Here is a 16,771-nt window from a genome sequence, read left to right on the forward strand (position 1 = left end):
ATGAACTACAAAGTCGCCATATCTTCTCTCTGGACATTCCGTTAATGGGCCTTTGCTAATCGTCATGTCGGGCAAAGATTGTGCAATACTTTAGGCTTCTTAGCGCTGGTAATTGATGTTAGGGTTCCAAAGCAAACTAGCTGTGAGAGGAAGATTACAGGCTCCTTTTCCTACCTCCTTCTTTGCTAACTGCATTTTGGGACAGCACCTATCATGGCGACCGCTGGCGCACTTCCGCTTTGGCTAAAGAGTGCTTACCCAATAGAGGTACTTGATGGAGCCCTGGTTTGGAGTTTTGTCTGAGTTGACTATGATAATGGATTTTTAGAAGAGATTCTTGTCTGCCCCCAATTTTCGACTCTCCTATACGACAGGAGTTCAATTAGGCTAAAAACACCATAGCTCACAACCTTTGGTAAGAAGTTTGGCTCACTGTCTACATTAAATATGAAGGATGGTCCAAAGGCACTGCTGGGATTTGAACCCAGGATCTCCTGTTTACTAACACGGCACTTTGACCACTAAGCCACAGCGCCTCAGTATTTGGTGAATGTCCATTTCCAAGTATTGAGGGGACCCATAAAAAGAATCCAATACTCATGGCCTTCAATATTTATAACACAAGTGGTAAAATTTCTTCTTGCAACCAAGAAAATCAAGCTGATTGTTGAACTCAGATTTGTTTTCTCTTTAAGAGCCCGTGCTTTGACTTACTAAGATAAAGAAGCTTGTATGGCGACCCTTTTTAATACCAAGTACCTCGTCATAAATTTTAACCAAACCTAACAGCAATGGAATAAGCTTTGATAAGGAAAACCACGTTTTTTTCTGAAACTTGCGCAAGTTGAAAGTACAAATTTTCTCTACCAAAGTCTTATCAGATATTTGAATGATGTTCAGTATTAATTTGCCTAATTATGTTCATCATTCACCAGAAAAGGGAGTAATTATACTCAGTTAGCATTAGCGTTAGCTCGTACGCTGCAGAAATCTTAGAAACTGATCGGCACTGCTTCATAATCATTGTGTTTAAAACTCATTGTCTCCACAATGACCATCATGTCATGACCTGATGGAAACGTATATGTACAGTATGATGCGAGTAAAATCCAGGACTACATTCTTGCGAAAATGAACTACAAAGTACGCCATATCTTCTCTCTGGACATTCCGTGAAGGGCTTTGCTAATACGTCATGTCGCGCATAGATTGTGCAATACTTTAAGGCTTCTTAGCGCTGGTAATTGATGTCGCAGGTTCCAAAGTAAAACTAGCTGTGAGAGGAAGATTACAGGCTCCTTTTCCTACCTCCTTCTTTGCTACTGCATTATTGGGAAAGCACCTATCATGGCGACCGCTGGCGCACTTCCGCTTTGGCTAAAGAGTGCTTACCCAATAGAGGTACTTGGATGGAGCCCTGGTTTGGAGTTTTGTCTGAGTTGACTATGATAATGGATTTTTTAGAAGAGATTCTTGTCTGCCCAATTTTCGACTCCTATACGACAGGAGTTCAATTAAAGCTAAAACACACATAGCTCACAAACCTTTTGGTAAGAAGTTTGCTCACTGTCTACATTAAATATGAAGGATGCTCCAAAGGCACTGCTGGGATTTGAACCCAGGATCTCCTGTTTACTAGACAGGCACTTTGACCAACTAAGCCACAGCGCCTCAATATTTGGTGAATGTCCATTTTCCAAGTATTCAGGCGACCCATAAAAAGGAATCCAATACTCATGGCCTTCAATATTTATAACACAAGTGGTAAAATTTCTTCTTGCAACCAAGAAATCAAGCTGATTGTTGAACTCAGATTTGTTTCTCTTTAAGAGCCAGGTGCGTTGGACTTACTAAGATAAAGCAGCTTGTATGGCGACCTTTTTAATACCAAGTACCATCGTCATAATATTTTAACCAAACCTAAGCAATGGAATAAGCTTTGATAAGGAAAACCCACGTTTTTTCTGAACTTGTGCAGGTTGAAAGTACAAATTTTCTAACCAAAGTCTTATCAGATATTTTGAATGATGTTCATGGTATGAATTTGCCTAATTATGTTCATCATTCACCAGAAAAAAGGGAGTAATTATGCTCATGTTAGCATTAGCGTTAGCTCGTACGCTGTAAGCAGAAATCGTAGAAACTGAGCGGCACTGCTTTCATAATCATTGTGTTGTAAAACTCATTGTCTCCCAATGACCATCATGTCATGACCTGATGGAAACGTATATGTACAGTATGATGCGAGGTAAAATCCAGGACTACATTCTTTGCGAAAATGAACTACAAAGTACACCATATCTTCTCTCTTGGACATTCCGTGAAGGGGGCTTTGCTAATACGTCATGTCGCGCATAGATTGTGCAATACTTTAAGGCTTCTTAGCGCTGGTAATTGATGTTGCAAGGGTTCCAAAGCAAAACTAGCTGTGAGAGGAAAGATTACAGGCTCCTTTTCCTACCTCCTTCTTGCTGACTGCATTATTGGAACAGCCCAGTATCAGGGCGACCGCTGGCGCACTTCCGCTTTGGCTAAAGAGTGCTTACCCAATAGAGGTACTTGGATGGAGCCCTGGTTTGGAGTTTTGTCTGAGTTGACTATGATAATGGATTTTTTAGAAGAGATTCTTGTCTGCCCCAATTTTCGACTCCTATACGACAGGAGTTCAATTAAGGCTAAAAACACCATAGCTCACAAACCCTTTTGGTAAGAAGTTTGGCTCACTGTCTACATTAAATATGTATGATGGTCCAAAGGCACTGCTGGGATTTGAACCCAGGATCTCCTGTTTACAAGACAGGCACTTTGACCAACTAAGCCACAGCGCCTCAGTATTTGGGGAATGTCCATTTTCCAAGTATTGAGGGGACTCATAAAAAGGAATCCAATACTCATGGCCTTCAATATTTATAAACACAAGTGGTTAAAATTTCTTCTTGCAACCAAGAAATCAAGCTGATTGTTGAACTCAGATTTGTTTTCTCTTTAAGAGCCAGGTGCTTTGACTTACTAAGATAAAGAAGCTTGTATGGCAACCTTTTTAATACAAGTACCTCGTCATAAATTTTAACCAAACCTAAAGCAAGTGGAATAAGCTTTGATAAGGAAAACCACGTTTTTTCTGAAACTTGCGCAAGGTTGAAAGTACAAATTTTCTACCAAAGTCTTATCAGATATTTGAATGATGTTCAGGTATTAATTTGCCTAATTATGTTCATCATTCACCAGAAAAGGGAGTAATTATACTCAGGTTAGCATTAGCGTTAGCTCGTACGCTGCAGAAATCTTAGAAAACTGATCCGCACTGCTTCATAATCATTGTGTTTAAAACTCATTGTCTCCACAATGACCATCATGTCATGACCTGATGGAAACGTATATGTACAGTATGATGCGAGTAAAATCCAGGACTACATTCATGTGAAAATGAACTACAAAGTACGCCATATCTTCTCTCTGGACATTCCGTGAAGGGGCTTTGCTAATACGTCATGTCGCGCATAGATTGTGCAATACTTTAAGGCTTCTTAGCGCTGGTAATTGATGTTGCAGGGTTCCAAAGCAAAACTAGCTGTGAGAGGAAGATTACAGGCTCCTTTTCCTACCTCCTTCTTTGCTGACTGCATTATTGGGACAGCACCTATCATGGCGACCGCTGGCGCACTTCCGCTTTGGCTAAAGAGTGCTTACCCAATAGAGGTACTTGGATGGAGCCCTGGTTTGGAGTTTTGTCTGAGTTGACTATGATAATGGATTTTTTAGAAGAGATTCTTGTCTGCCCCAATTTTCGACTCCTATACGACAGGAGTTCAATTAAAGCTAAAAACATCATAGCACACAAAGCCTTTTGGTAAGAAGTTTGGCTCACTGTCTACATTAAATATGAAGGATGCTCCAAAGGCACTGCTGGGATTTGAACCCAGGATCTCCTGTTTACTAGACAGGCACTTTGACCAACTAAGCCACAGCGCCTCAGGATTTGGTGAATGTCCATTTTTCAAGTATTCAGGCGACCCATAAAAAGAAATCCATTACTCATGGCCTTCAATATTTACAACACAAGTGGTACAATTTCTCCTTGCAGCCAAGAAATCAAGCTGATTGTTGAACTCAGATTTGTTTTCTCTTTAAGAGCCAGGTGCTTTGACTTACTAAGATAAAGCAGCTTGTATGGCGACCTTTTTAATACCAAGTACCTCGTCATAAATTTTAACCAAACCTAAAGCAATGGAATAAGCTTTGATAAGGAAAACCACGTTTTTTCTGAAACTTGCGCAAGGTTGAAAGTACAAATTTTCTACCAAAGTCTTATCAGATATTTGAATGATGTTCAGGTATTAATTTGCCTAATTATGTTCATCATTCACCAGAAAAGGGAGTAATTATGCTCAGGTTAGCATTAGCGTTAGCTCGTACGCTGCAGAAATCTTAGAAACTGATCGGCACTGCTTCATAATCATTGTGTTTAAAACTCATTGTCTCCACAATGACCATCATGTCATGACCTGACGGAAATGTATATGTACAGTATGATGCGAGTAAAATCCAGGACTACATTCTTGCGAAAATGAACTACAAAGTACGCCATATCTTCTCTCTGGACATTCCGTGAAGGGGCTTTGCTAATACGTCATGTCGCGCATAGATTGTGCAATACTTTAAGGCTTCTTAGCGCTGGTAATTGATGTTGCAGGGTTCCAAAGCAAAACTAGCTGTGAGAGGAAGATTACAGGCTCCTTTTCCTACCTCCTTCTTTGCTGACTGCATTATTGGGACAGCACCTATCATGGCGACCGCTGGCGCACTTCCGCTTTGGCTAAAGAGTGCTTACCCAATAGAGGTACTTGGATGGAGCCCTGGTTTGGAGTTTTGTCTGAGTTGACTATGATAATGGATTTTTTAGAAGAGATTCTTGTCTGCCCCAATTTTCGACTCCTATACGACAGGAGTTCAATTAAAGCTAAAAACATCATAGCACACAAAGCCTTTTGGTAAGAAGTTTGGCTCACTGTCTACATTAAATATGAAGGATGCTCCAAAGGCACTGCTGGGATTTGAACCCAGGATCTCCTGTTTACTAGACAGGCACTTTGACCAACTAAGCCACAGCGCCTCAGGATTTGGTGAATGTCCATTTTTCAAGTATTCAGGCGACCCATAAAAAGAAATCCATTACTCATGGCCTTCAATATTTACAACACAAGTGGTACAATTTCTCCTTGCAGCCAAGAAATCAAGCTGATTGTTGAACTCAGATTTGTTTTCTCTTTAAGAGCCAGGTGCTTTGACTTACTAAGATAAAGCAGCTTGTATGGCGACCTTTTTAATACCAAGTACCTCGTCATAAATTTTAACCAAACCTAAAGCAATGGAATAAGCTTTGATAAGGAAAACCACGTTTTTTCTGAAACTTGCGCAAGGTTGAAAGTACAAATTTTCTACCAAAGTCTTATCAGATATTTGAATGATGTTCAGGTATTAATTTGCCTAATTATGTTCATCATTCACCAGAAAAGGGAGTAATTATACTCAGGTTAGCATTAGCGTTAGCTCGTACGCTGCAGAAATCTTAGAAACTGATCGGCACTGCTTCATAATCATTGTGTTTAAAACTCATTGTCTCCACAATGACCATCATGTCATGACCTGATGGAAACGTATATGTACAGTATGATGCGAGTAAAATCCAGGACTACATTCATGTGAAAATGAACTACAAAGTACGCCATATCTTCTCTCTGGACATTCCGTGAAGGGGCTTTGCTAATACGTCATGTCGCGCATAGATTGTGCAATACTTTAAGGCTTCTTAGCGCTGGTAATTGATGTCGCAGGGTTCCAAAGTAAAACTAGCTGTGAGAGGAAGATTACAGGCTCCTTTTCCTACCTCCTTCTTTGCTAACTGCATTATTGGGACAGCACTTATCATGGCGACCGCTGGCGCACTTCCGCTTTGGCTAAAGAGTGCTTACCCAATAGAGGTACTTGGATGGAGCCCTGGTTTGGAGTTTTGTCTGAGTTGACTATGATAATGGATTTTTTAGAAGAGATTCTTGTCTGCCCCAATTTTCGACTCCTATACGACAGGAGTTCAATTAAGGCTAAAAACACCATAGCTCACAAACCCTTTTGGTAAGAAGTTTGGCTCACTGTCTACATTAAATATGAATGATGGTCCAAAGGCACTGCTGGGATTTGAACCCAGGATCTCCTGTTTACAAGACAGGCACTTTGACCAACTAAGCCACAGCGCCTCAGTATTTGGGGAATGTCCATTTTCCAAGTATTGAGGGGACCCATAAAAAGGAATCCAATACTCATGGCCTTCAATATTTATAACACAAGTGGTAAAATTTCTTCTTGCAACCAAGAAATCAAGCTGATTGTTGAACTCAGATTTGTTTTCTCTTTAAGAGCCAGGTGCTTTGACTTACTAAGATAAAGAAGCTTGTATGGCGACCTTTTTAATACCAAGTACCTCGTCATAAATTTTAACCAAACCTAAAGCAATGGAATAAGCTTTGATAAGGAAAACCACGTTTTTTCTGAAACTTGCGCAAGGTTGAAAGTACAAATTTTCTACCAAAGTCTTATCAGATATTTGAATGATGTTCAGGTATTAATTTGCCTAATTATGTTCATCATTCACCAGAAAAGGGAGTAATTATACTCAGGTTAGCATTAGCGTTAGCTCGTACGCTGCAGAAATCTTAGAAACTGATCCGCACTGCTTCATAATCATTGTGTTTAAAACTCATTGTCTCCACAATGACCATCATGTCATGACCTGATGGAAACGTATATGTACAGTATGATGCGAGTAAAATCCAGGACTACATTCTTGTGAAAATGAACTACAAAGTACGCCATATCTTCTCTCTGGACATTCCGTGAAGGGGCTTTGCTAATACGTCATGTCGCGCATAGATTGTGCAATACTTTAAGGCTTCTTAGCGCTGGTAATTGATGTCGCAGGGTTCCAAAGTAAAACTAGCTGTGAGAGGAAGATTACAGGCTCCTTTTCCTACCTCCTTCTTTGCTAACTGCATTATTGGGACAGCACCTATCATGGCGACCGCTGGCGCACTTCCGCTTTGGCTAAAGAGTGCTTACCCAATAGAGGTACTTGGATGGAGCCCTGGTTTGGAGTTTTGTCTGAGTTGACTATGATAATGGATTTTTTAGAAGAGATTCTTGTCTGCCCCAATTTTCGACTCCTATACGACAGGAGTTCAATTAAAGCTAAAAACATCATAGCTCACAAACCCTTTTGGTAAGAAGTTTGGCTCACTGTCTACATTAAATATGAAGGATGCTCCAAAGGCACTGCTGGGATTTGAACCCAGGATCTCCTGTTTACTAGACAGGCACTTTGACCAACTAAGCCACAGCGCCTCAGGATTTGGTGAATGTCCATTTTTCAAGTATTCAGGCGACCCATAAAAAGAAATCCATTACTCATGGCCTTCAATATTTACAACACAAGTGGTACAATTTCTCCTTGCAGCCAAGAAATCAAGCTGATTGTTGAACTCAGATTTGTTTTCTCTTTAAGAGCCAGGTGCTTTGACTTACTAAGATAAAGCAGCTTGTATGGCGACCTTTTTAATACCAAGTACCTCGTCATAAATTTTAACCAAACCTAAAGCAATGGAATAAGCTTTGATAAGGAAAACCACGTTTTTTCTGAAAATTGCGCAAGGTTGAAAGTACAAATTTTCTACCAAAGTCTTATCAGATATTTGAATGATGTTCAGGTATTAATTTGCCTAATTATGTTCATCATTCACCAGAAAAGGGAGTAATTATGCTCAGGTTAGCATTAGCGTTAGCTCGTACGCTGCAGAAATCTTAGAAACTGATCGGCACTGCTTCATAATCATTGTGTTTAAAACTCATTGTCTCCACAATGACCATCATGTCATGACCTGATGGAAACGTATATGTACAGTATGATGCGAGTAAAATCCAGGACTACATTCTTGCGAAAATGAACTACAAAGTACGCCATATCTTCTCTCTGGACATTCCGTTAAGGGGCTTTGCTAATACGTCATGTCGCGCATAGATTGTGCAATACTTTAAGGCTTCTTAGCGCTGGTAATTGATGTTGCAGGGTTCCAAAGCAAAACTAGCTGTGAGAGGAAGATTACAGGCTCCTTTTCCTACCTCCTTCTTTGCTGACTGCATTATTGGGACAGCACCTATCATGGCGACCGCTGGCGCACTTCCGCTTTGGCTAAAGAGTGCTTACCCAATAGAGGTACTTGGATGGAGCCCTGGTTTGGAGTTTTGTCTGAGTTGACTATGATAATGGATTTTTTAGAAGAGATTCTTGTCTGCCCCAATTTTCGACTCCTATACGACAGGAGTTCAATTAAGGCTAAAAACACCATAGCTCACAAACCCTTTTGGTAAGAAGTTTGGCTCACTGTCTACATTAAATATGAAGGATGGTCCAAAGGCACTGCTGGGATTTGAACCCAGGATCTCCTGTTTACAAGACAGGCACTTTGACCAACTAAGCCACAGCTCCTCAGTATTTGGGGAATGTCCATTTTCCAAGTATTGAGGGGACCCATAAAAAGAAATCCATTACTCATGGCCTTCAATATTTACAACACAAGTGGTACAATTTCTCCTTGCAGCCAAGAAATCAAGCTGATTGTTGAACTCAGATTTGTTTTCTCTTTAAGAGCCAGGTGCTTTGACTAACTAAGATAAAGCAGCTTGTATGGCGACCTTTTTAATACCAAGTACCTCGTCATAAATTTTAACCAAACCTAAAGCAATGGAATAAGCTTTGAAAAGGAAAACCACGGTTTTTCTGAAACTTGCGCAAGGTTGAAAGTACAAATTTTCTACCAAAGTCTTATCAGATATTTGAATGATGTTCAGGTATTAATTTGCCTAATTATGTTCATCATTCACCAGAAAAGGGAGTAATTATACTCAGGTTAGCATTAGCGTTAGCTCGTACGCTGCAGAAATCTTAGAAACTGATCGGCACTGCTTCATAATCATTGTGTTTAAAACTCATTGTCTCCACAATGACCATCATGTCATGACCTGATGGAAACGTATATGTACAGTATGATGCGAGTAAAATCCAGGACTACATTCTTGCGAAAATGAACTACAAAGTACGCCATATCTTCTCTCTGGACATTCCGTTAAGGGGCTTTGCTAATACGTCATGTCGCGCATAGATTGTGCAATACTTTAAGGCTTCTTAGCGCTGGTAATTGATGTTGCAGGGTTCCAAAGCAAAACTAGCTGTGAGAGGAAGATTACAGGCTCCTTTTCCTACCTCCTTCTTTGCTGACTGCATTATTGGGACAGCACCTATCATGGCGACCGCTGGCGCACTTCCGCTTTGGCTAAAGAGTGCTTACCCAATAGAGGTACTTGGATGGAGCCCTGGTTTGGAGTTTTGTCTGAGTTGACTATGATAATGGATTTTTGAGAAGAGATTCTTGTCTGCCCCAATTTTTCGACTCCTATACGACAGGAGTTCAATTAAAGCTAAAAACATCATAGCTCACAAACCCTTTTGGTAAGAAGTTTGGCTCACTGTCTACATTAAATATGAAGGATGCTCCAAAGGCACTGCTGGGATTTGAACCCAGGATCTCCTGTTTACTAGACAGGCACTTTGACCAACTAAGCCACAGCGCCTCAGGATTTGGTGAATGTCCATTTTCCAAGTATTCAGGCGACCCATAAAAAGGAATCCAATACTCATGGCCTTCAATATTTATAACACAAGTGGTAAAATTTCTTCTTGCAACCAAGAAATCAAGCTGATTGTTGAACTCAGATTTGTTTTCTCTTTAAGAGCCAGGTGCGTTGACTTACTAAGATAAAGCAGCTTGTATGGCGACCTTTTTAATACCAAGTACCTCGTCATAAATTTTAACCAAACCTAAAGCAATGGAATAAGCTTTGATAAGGAAAACCACGTTTTTTCTGAAACTTGTGCAAGGTTGAAAGTACAAATTTTCTACCAAAGTCTTATCAGATATTTGAATGATGTTCAGGTATTAATTTGCCTAATTATGTTCATCATTCACCAGAAAAGGGAGTAATTATGCTCAGGTTAGCATTAGCGTTAGCTCGTACGCTGCAGAAATCTTAGAAACTGATCGGCACTGCTTCATAATCATTGTGTTTAAAACTCATTGTCTCCACAATGACCATCATGTCATGACCTGATGGAAACGTATATGTACAGTATGATGCGAGTAAAATCCAGGACTACATTCTTGCGAAAATGAACTACAAAGTACACCATATCTTCTCTCTGGACATTCCGTGAAGGGGCTTTGCTAATACGTCATGTCGCGCATAGATTGTGCAATACTTTAAGGCTTCTTAGCGCTGGTAATTGATGTTGCAGGGTTCCAAAGCAAAACTAGCTGTGAGAGGAAGATTACAGGCTCCTTTTCCTACCTCCTTCTTTGCTGACTGCATTATTGGGACAGCACCTATCATGGCGACCGCTGGCGCACTTCCGCTTTGGCTAAAGAGTGCTTACCCAATAGAGGTACTTGGATGGAGCCCTGGTTTGGAGTTTTGTCTGAGTTGACTATGATAATGGATTTTTTAGAAGAGATTCTTGTCTGCCCCAATTTTCGACTCCTATACGACAGGAGTTCAATTAAGGCTAAAAACACCATAGCTCACAAACCCTTTTGGTAAGAAGTTTGGCTCACTGTCTACATTAAATATGAATGATGGTCCAAAGGCACTGCTGGGATTTGAACCCAGGATCTCCTGTTTACAAGACAGGCACTTTGACCAACTAAGCCACAGCGCCTCAGTATTTGGGGAATGTCCATTTTCCAAGTATTGAGGGGACTCATAAAAAGGAATCCAATACTCATGGCCTTCAATATTTATAACACAAGTGGTAAAATTTCTTCTTGCAACCAAGAAATCAAGCTGATTGTTGAACTCAGATTTGTTTTCTCTTTAAGAGCCAGGTGCTTTGACTTACTAAGATAAAGAAGCTTGTATGGCAACCTTTTTAATACCAAGTACCTCGTCATAAATTTTAACCAAACCTAAAGCAATGGAATAAGCTTTGATAAGGAAAACCACGTTTTTTCTGAAACTTGCGCAAGGTTGAAAGTACAAATTTTCTACCAAAGTCTTATCAGATATTTGAATGATGTTCAGGTATTAATTTGCCTAATTATGTTCATCATTCACCAGAAAAGGGAGTAATTATACTCAGGTTAGCATTAGCGTTAGCTCGTACGCTGCAGAAATCTTAGAAACTGATCGGCACTGCTTCATAATCATTGTGTTTAAAACTCATTGTCTCCACAATGACCATCATGTCATGACCTGATGGAAACGTATATGTACAGTATGATGCGAGTAAAATCCAGGACTACATTCATGTGAAAATGAACTACAAAGTACGCCATATCTTCTCTCTGGACATTCCGTGAAGGGGCTTTGCTAATACGTCATGTCGCGCATAGATTGTGCAATACTTTAAGGCTTCTTAGCGCTGGTAATTGATGTTGCAGGGTTCCAAAGCAAAACTAGCTGTGAGAGGAAGATTACAGGCTCCTTTTCCTACCTCCTTCTTTGCTGACTGCATTATTGGGACAGCACCTATCATGGCGACCGCTGGCGCACTTCCGCTTTGGCTAAAGAGTGCTTACCCAATAGAGGTACTTGGATGGAGCCCTGGTTTGGAGTTTTGTCTGAGTTGACTATGATAATGGATTTTTTAGAAGAGATTCTTGTCTGCCCCAATTTTCGACTCCTATACGACAGGAGTTCAATTAAAGCTAAAAACATCATAGCACACAAAGCCTTTTGGTAAGAAGTTTGGCTCACTGTCTACATTAAATATGAAGGATGCTCCAAAGGCACTGCTGGGATTTGAACCCAGGATCTCCTGTTTACTAGACAGGCACTTTGACCAACTAAGCCACAGCGCCTCAGGATTTGGTGAATGTCCATTTTTCAAGTATTCAGGCGACCCATAAAAAGAAATCCATTACTCATGGCCTTCAATATTTACAACACAAGTGGTACAATTTCTCCTTGCAGCCAAGAAATCAAGCTGATTGTTGAACTCAGATTTGTTTTCTCTTTAAGAGCCAGGTGCTTTGACTTACTAAGATAAAGCAGCTTGTATGGCGACCTTTTTAATACCAAGTACCTCGTCATAAATTTTAACCAAACCTAAAGCAATGGAATAAGCTTTGATAAGGAAAACCACGTTTTTTCTGAAACTTGCGCAAGGTTGAAAGTACAAATTTTCTACCAAAGTCTTATCAGATATTTGAATGATGTTCAGGTATTAATTTGCCTAATTATGTTCATCATTCACCAGAAAAGGGAGTAATTATGCTCAGGTTAGCATTAGCGTTAGCTCGTACGCTGCAGAAATCTTAGAAACTGATCGGCACTGCTTCATAATCATTGTGTTTAAAACTCATTGTCTCCACAATGACCATCATGTCATGACCTGATGGAAACGTATATGTACAGTATGATGCGAGTAAAATCCAGGACTACATTCTTGTGAAAATGAACTACAAAGTACGCCATATCTTCTCTCTGGACATTCCGTTAAGGGGCTTTGCTAATACGTCATGTCGCGCATAGATTGTGCAATACTTTAAGGCTTCTTAGCGCTGGTAATTGATGTTGCAGGGTTCCAAAGCAAAACTAGCTGTGAGAGGAAGATTACAGGCTCCTTTTCCTACCTCCTTCTTTGCTAACTGCATTATTGGGACAGCACCTATCATGGCGACCGCTGGCGCACTTCCGCTTTGGCTAAAGAGTGCTTACCCAATAGAGGTACTTGGATGGAGCCCTGGTTTGGAGTTTTGTCTGAGTTGACTATGATAATGGATTTTTTTAGAACAGATTCTTGTCTGCCCCAATTTTCGACTCCTATACGACAGGAGTTCAATTAAGGCTAAAAACACCATAGCTCACAAACCCTTTTGGTAAGAAGTTTGGCTCACTGTCTACATTAAATATGAAGGATGCTCCAAAGGCACTGCTGGGATTTGAACCCAGGATCTCCTGTTTACTAGACAGGCACTTTGACCAACTAAGCCACAGCGCCTCAGGATTTGGTGAATGTCCATTTTTCAAGTATTCAGGCGACCCATAAAAAGAAATCCATTACTCATGGCCTTCAATATTTACAACACAAGTGGTACAATTTCTCCTTGCAGCCAAGAAATCAAGCTGATTGTTGAACTCAGATTTGTTTTCTCTTTAAGAGCCAGGTGCTTTGACTTACTAAGATAAAGCAGCTTGTATGGCGACCTTTTTAATACCAAGTACCTCGTCAAAAATTTTAACCAAACCTAAAGCAATGGAATAAGCTTTGATAAGGAAAACCACATTTTTTCTGAAACTTGCGCAAGGTTGAAAGTACAAATTTTCTACCAAAGTCTTATCAGATATTTGAATGATGTTCAGGTATTAATTTGCCTAATTATGTTCATCATTCACCAGAAAAGGGAGTAATTATGCTCAGGTTAGCATTAGCGTTAGCTCGTACGCTGCAGAAATCTTAGAAACTGATCCGCACTGCTTCATAATCATTGTGTTTAAAACTCATTGTCTCCACAATGACCATCATGTCATGACCTGATGGAAACGTATATGTACAGTATGATGCGAGTAAAATCCAGGACTACATTCTTGCGAAAATGAACTACAAAGTACGCCATATCTTCTCTCTGGACATTCCGTTAAGGGGCTTTGCTAATACGTCATGTCGCGCATAGATTGTGCAATACTTTAAGGCTTCTTAGCGCTGGTAATTGATGTTGCAGGGTTCCAAAGCAAAACTAGCTGTGAGAGGAAGATTACAGGCTCCTTTTCCTACCTCCTTCTTTGCTAACTGCATTATTGGGACAGCACCTATCATGGCGACCGCTGGCGCACTTCCGCTTTGGCTAAAGAGTGCTTACCCAATAGAGGTACTTGGATGGAGCCCTGGTTTGGAGTTTTGTCTGAGTTGACTATGATAATGGATTTTTTAGAAGAGATTCTTGTCTGCCCCAATTTTCGACTCCTATACGACAGGAGTTCAATTAAGGCTAAAAACACCATAGCTCACAAACCCTTTTGGTAAGAAGTTTGGCTCACTGTCTACATTAAATATGAATGATGGTCCAAAGGCACTGCTGGGATTTGAACCCAGGATCTCCTGTTTACAAGACAGGCACTTTGACCAACTAAGCCACAGCGCCTCAGTATTTGGGGAATGTCCATTTTCCAAGTATTGAGGGGACCCATAAAACACCTATTCTTTTGCAACTCTAATTCTATTTAAATTAGACCTTATTAATCACTGTAAATGCTATAATTTTTAGCTGTTGCTTACATTAAACTTGTATTTTAATAATCAGTCTCAATGGTGAACCAACCAAAAGAGAACTAATTTAGAAGTACCTTTTGATCACAAGCCTCCTTTTCAGTTTCGCCGTTTAAGTTGTTTTTAATTATCCAGATCTCCCATATGCTTTAAATTTTATGGTTTATTGACTCATAGTGATTCGACAGACGTCAAATATGTTGGGGCCCTGTTTTCCTAGGGTCGCCCCTGTTGTGCAGTCGGGAGTCTCAACTCCCCTCTGTGCTGCTCTCTCCTTCTTTCTGCTGTGCTCTCTCAGAGCTCTGCAGCTTCTGGCATTGTGTCAGTCATGGAATTTAGGAGTGGAGAGGCACAACCACTTCCAAAGTTTTTGCATAACCGACCGCTTAGTTCAGTACTATTTACACTTTAATTATCTAAACCATTAACTCAAGTATATGTTACCGTAAATATACCAAAAGTCTAATGGTCATTGTTCTTAAGACATCATTATCACATAATACACAGACATCATTAATGGTTTTCCTCTTTTCCTTCTCTTTTCTTTTCTCCACCCATACTCCTGATACTGACAAAGGCTTATGGATGATGATTCTTTTTAATAAACCTCACAATTGAGTTCCAGCCTGACTGACACCCCAGTATTCCTAAGAATTTAGTACAATCCAATGCATAATCTTAAGGCAATTCGCCAACATTCACTTCAGTCCGGACTTTTGTGAATACTGAGACATCAGGCATTGTGGACAGCTAAAACTTATGACCTTTGTTTACACTAATAAATTCTCGTTGATCCATTATGTCATTGCGTTAATAATGCTTATCAACATTATTATTAAAACATACTGCGATAGCACAAACAAAAATCAGACAACTGTCAGTAAACCGCCTTCGCAACATAGATTAACATTTACACAAAATACCCCTAAACAACACTTAGACGTACACAACATTTAGACAACACTTAGACAAACACAAACTTTTGTATGTTATAGATAATCTTGCCGGCATTTATTCTATTAATTGCTATAAACAGTTTTACGTTTCTAGTTGCTTGTCAGCAGTTATTTAAAGCATGCGCGTGTGTGTGTGTGTCTGCTTTCACACAGCGTGTTTGCTCTGCATTACGATTGAAACAGCTGTTAATGCTTAAAGCCGAACATGCAATGTTAATACCTTGTCACATGCATTTCACATATTCAAATAACCTCATTCATCACATCACACGTCCAATTAAACATCCATACTAAGTAGGCTTCAACTCAACCTCAAAATCAATGATCGATCCAGTGAACCGACGACAGTAGGGCTATTAATGGGTTAATGTTCTTTGGACAGAGCGAGTTTAATTTGGCAAACGGTAGGGGTTGCCAAGGAGGTAACAAAGGGTTAAGGTTTTGGTAAGATACTGTTACATTTCAACTCTACCCTGTAAGTTTTTTTTTTTTTTCTTTTTTTTCTTGGTCAGGGGACAGCGGAGCAGACGCAGGCTCTCACTGACAAGTTGGTGGGGGTGAGGTTTCTTGCATTAGTACATTGACGCGTACATGTTTTTCTGTTGGCTACATACAGGTAAAATTCTTTATCGTAGTGCTGTTTTAGTGTCTCAAAAGCTATTTTAGCTTCAGTTGTCCATTTTAACACTGCTTTAAACAACTGGTTTCCTGCTTCTTTTAGGAGTTCTCTAAACGATGCTGTTTTCCTGCATAGTTTTCAATCCAGTCTGCATTGAAACCTGTCATTCCCAACAATGTCATCATTTCGCTGACTGTCCGTGGACTTGGAGCTTTGCTAACACCTTCCAGTTGAGAAGGTGAAATGCTAACTCTTCCTTGAGGTATTTGTCTTTTCTAGGTAATCTACCTGTGGTTGACAGTACTGTAGTTTTGTTTGGAGACCTTGTGTCCTCCCTCTGCTAATCTTTGCAGAACTTTGATTGAGTCCTGATGACAGTCATTTAGTGTGTTTCCGCAGATTAACAAATCGTCCACATTTCGTTAATCCACATTAAGAAAAACAAAAAAAATTGAGATGCAATACGGGGTTAATTTCTCTCGTGAAAGCGAGACTAAAATCTTTTTACTTTTTGTTTTTTCAGAGGTCCTTTTGTCTCTCCTCGGGCGGGGGAGAGAGGGAGAGGAGGGGCAACGCTCCGGAGGAGGGAGTGAAAAGTGTTGTGTGTGTGGCTCTCCTTGCCTACGTAGAGCTGTATGTGTGGTTCCTCTGCCTGAGGAGAACTTAGTGTTTGTGTGCAAGATTTTCCTTCGGGCGGGGGAGAGAGCTACTTGGCAGTCTTTAACTAACAGGCTAAAAATAACTCAGCCTGCCAGTGGTTCTGCCCCGCTGACAGGCAAAAAAGGCAGACGGAGCCGTCTCCTTCCCCAAACAAAACAGTCTTACAAA

At 40.3% G+C, this 16,771-nt stretch overlaps 1 long non-coding RNA gene and 12 other non-coding genes across 13 annotated transcripts; 1 reads left to right on the forward strand and 12 right to left on the reverse strand.

Annotated features, from left to right (window-relative positions):
• Nucleotides 1-1,597: 1,597 nt before the first annotated feature.
• On the reverse strand, nt 1,598-1,671 carry trnat-agu. The gene has a single exon. It is a non-coding gene; the product is annotated as a tRNA-Thr (tRNA).
• A 1,083-nt stretch (nt 1,672-2,754) lies between these two features.
• Nucleotides 2,755-2,828, reverse strand: trnat-ugu. Its single transcript has one exon. It is a non-coding gene; the product is annotated as a tRNA-Thr (tRNA).
• A 1,070-nt stretch (nt 2,829-3,898) lies between these two features.
• On the reverse strand, nt 3,899-3,972 carry trnat-agu. Its single transcript has one exon. It is a non-coding gene; the product is annotated as a tRNA-Thr (tRNA).
• A 1,067-nt stretch (nt 3,973-5,039) lies between these two features.
• On the reverse strand, nt 5,040-5,113 carry trnat-agu. Its single transcript has one exon. It is a non-coding gene; the product is annotated as a tRNA-Thr (tRNA).
• Nucleotides 5,114-6,180: 1,067 nt separating this feature from the next.
• Nucleotides 6,181-6,254, reverse strand: trnat-ugu. Its single transcript has one exon. It is a non-coding gene; the product is annotated as a tRNA-Thr (tRNA).
• A 1,067-nt stretch (nt 6,255-7,321) lies between these two features.
• trnat-agu lies at nt 7,322-7,395 on the reverse strand. Its single transcript has one exon. It is a non-coding gene; the product is annotated as a tRNA-Thr (tRNA).
• A 1,067-nt stretch (nt 7,396-8,462) lies between these two features.
• trnat-ugu lies at nt 8,463-8,536 on the reverse strand. The gene has a single exon. It is a non-coding gene; the product is annotated as a tRNA-Thr (tRNA).
• A 1,068-nt stretch (nt 8,537-9,604) lies between these two features.
• Nucleotides 9,605-9,678, reverse strand: trnat-agu. Its single transcript has one exon. It is a non-coding gene; the product is annotated as a tRNA-Thr (tRNA).
• A 1,067-nt stretch (nt 9,679-10,745) lies between these two features.
• On the reverse strand, nt 10,746-10,819 carry trnat-ugu. Its single transcript has one exon. It is a non-coding gene; the product is annotated as a tRNA-Thr (tRNA).
• Nucleotides 10,820-11,886: 1,067 nt separating this feature from the next.
• trnat-agu lies at nt 11,887-11,960 on the reverse strand. Its single transcript has one exon. It is a non-coding gene; the product is annotated as a tRNA-Thr (tRNA).
• Nucleotides 11,961-13,028: 1,068 nt separating this feature from the next.
• trnat-agu lies at nt 13,029-13,102 on the reverse strand. Its single transcript has one exon. It is a non-coding gene; the product is annotated as a tRNA-Thr (tRNA).
• Nucleotides 13,103-14,169: 1,067 nt separating this feature from the next.
• trnat-ugu lies at nt 14,170-14,243 on the reverse strand. Its single transcript has one exon. It is a non-coding gene; the product is annotated as a tRNA-Thr (tRNA).
• A 1,605-nt stretch (nt 14,244-15,848) lies between these two features.
• On the forward strand, nt 15,849-16,524 carry LOC118562554. The gene is made up of 3 exons (XR_004930662.1): nt 15,849-15,940; nt 16,046-16,205; nt 16,467-16,524. It is a non-coding gene; the product is annotated as an uncharacterized LOC118562554 (long non-coding RNA).
• Nucleotides 16,525-16,771: the final 247 nt, after the last annotated feature.

Source organism: Fundulus heteroclitus, unplaced genomic scaffold, assembly GCF_011125445.2.
Source record: "Fundulus heteroclitus isolate FHET01 unplaced genomic scaffold, MU-UCD_Fhet_4.1 scaffold_975, whole genome shotgun sequence".
In the NCBI taxonomy this organism is placed as follows: Eukaryota; Metazoa; Chordata; class Actinopteri; order Cyprinodontiformes; family Fundulidae; genus Fundulus; species Fundulus heteroclitus.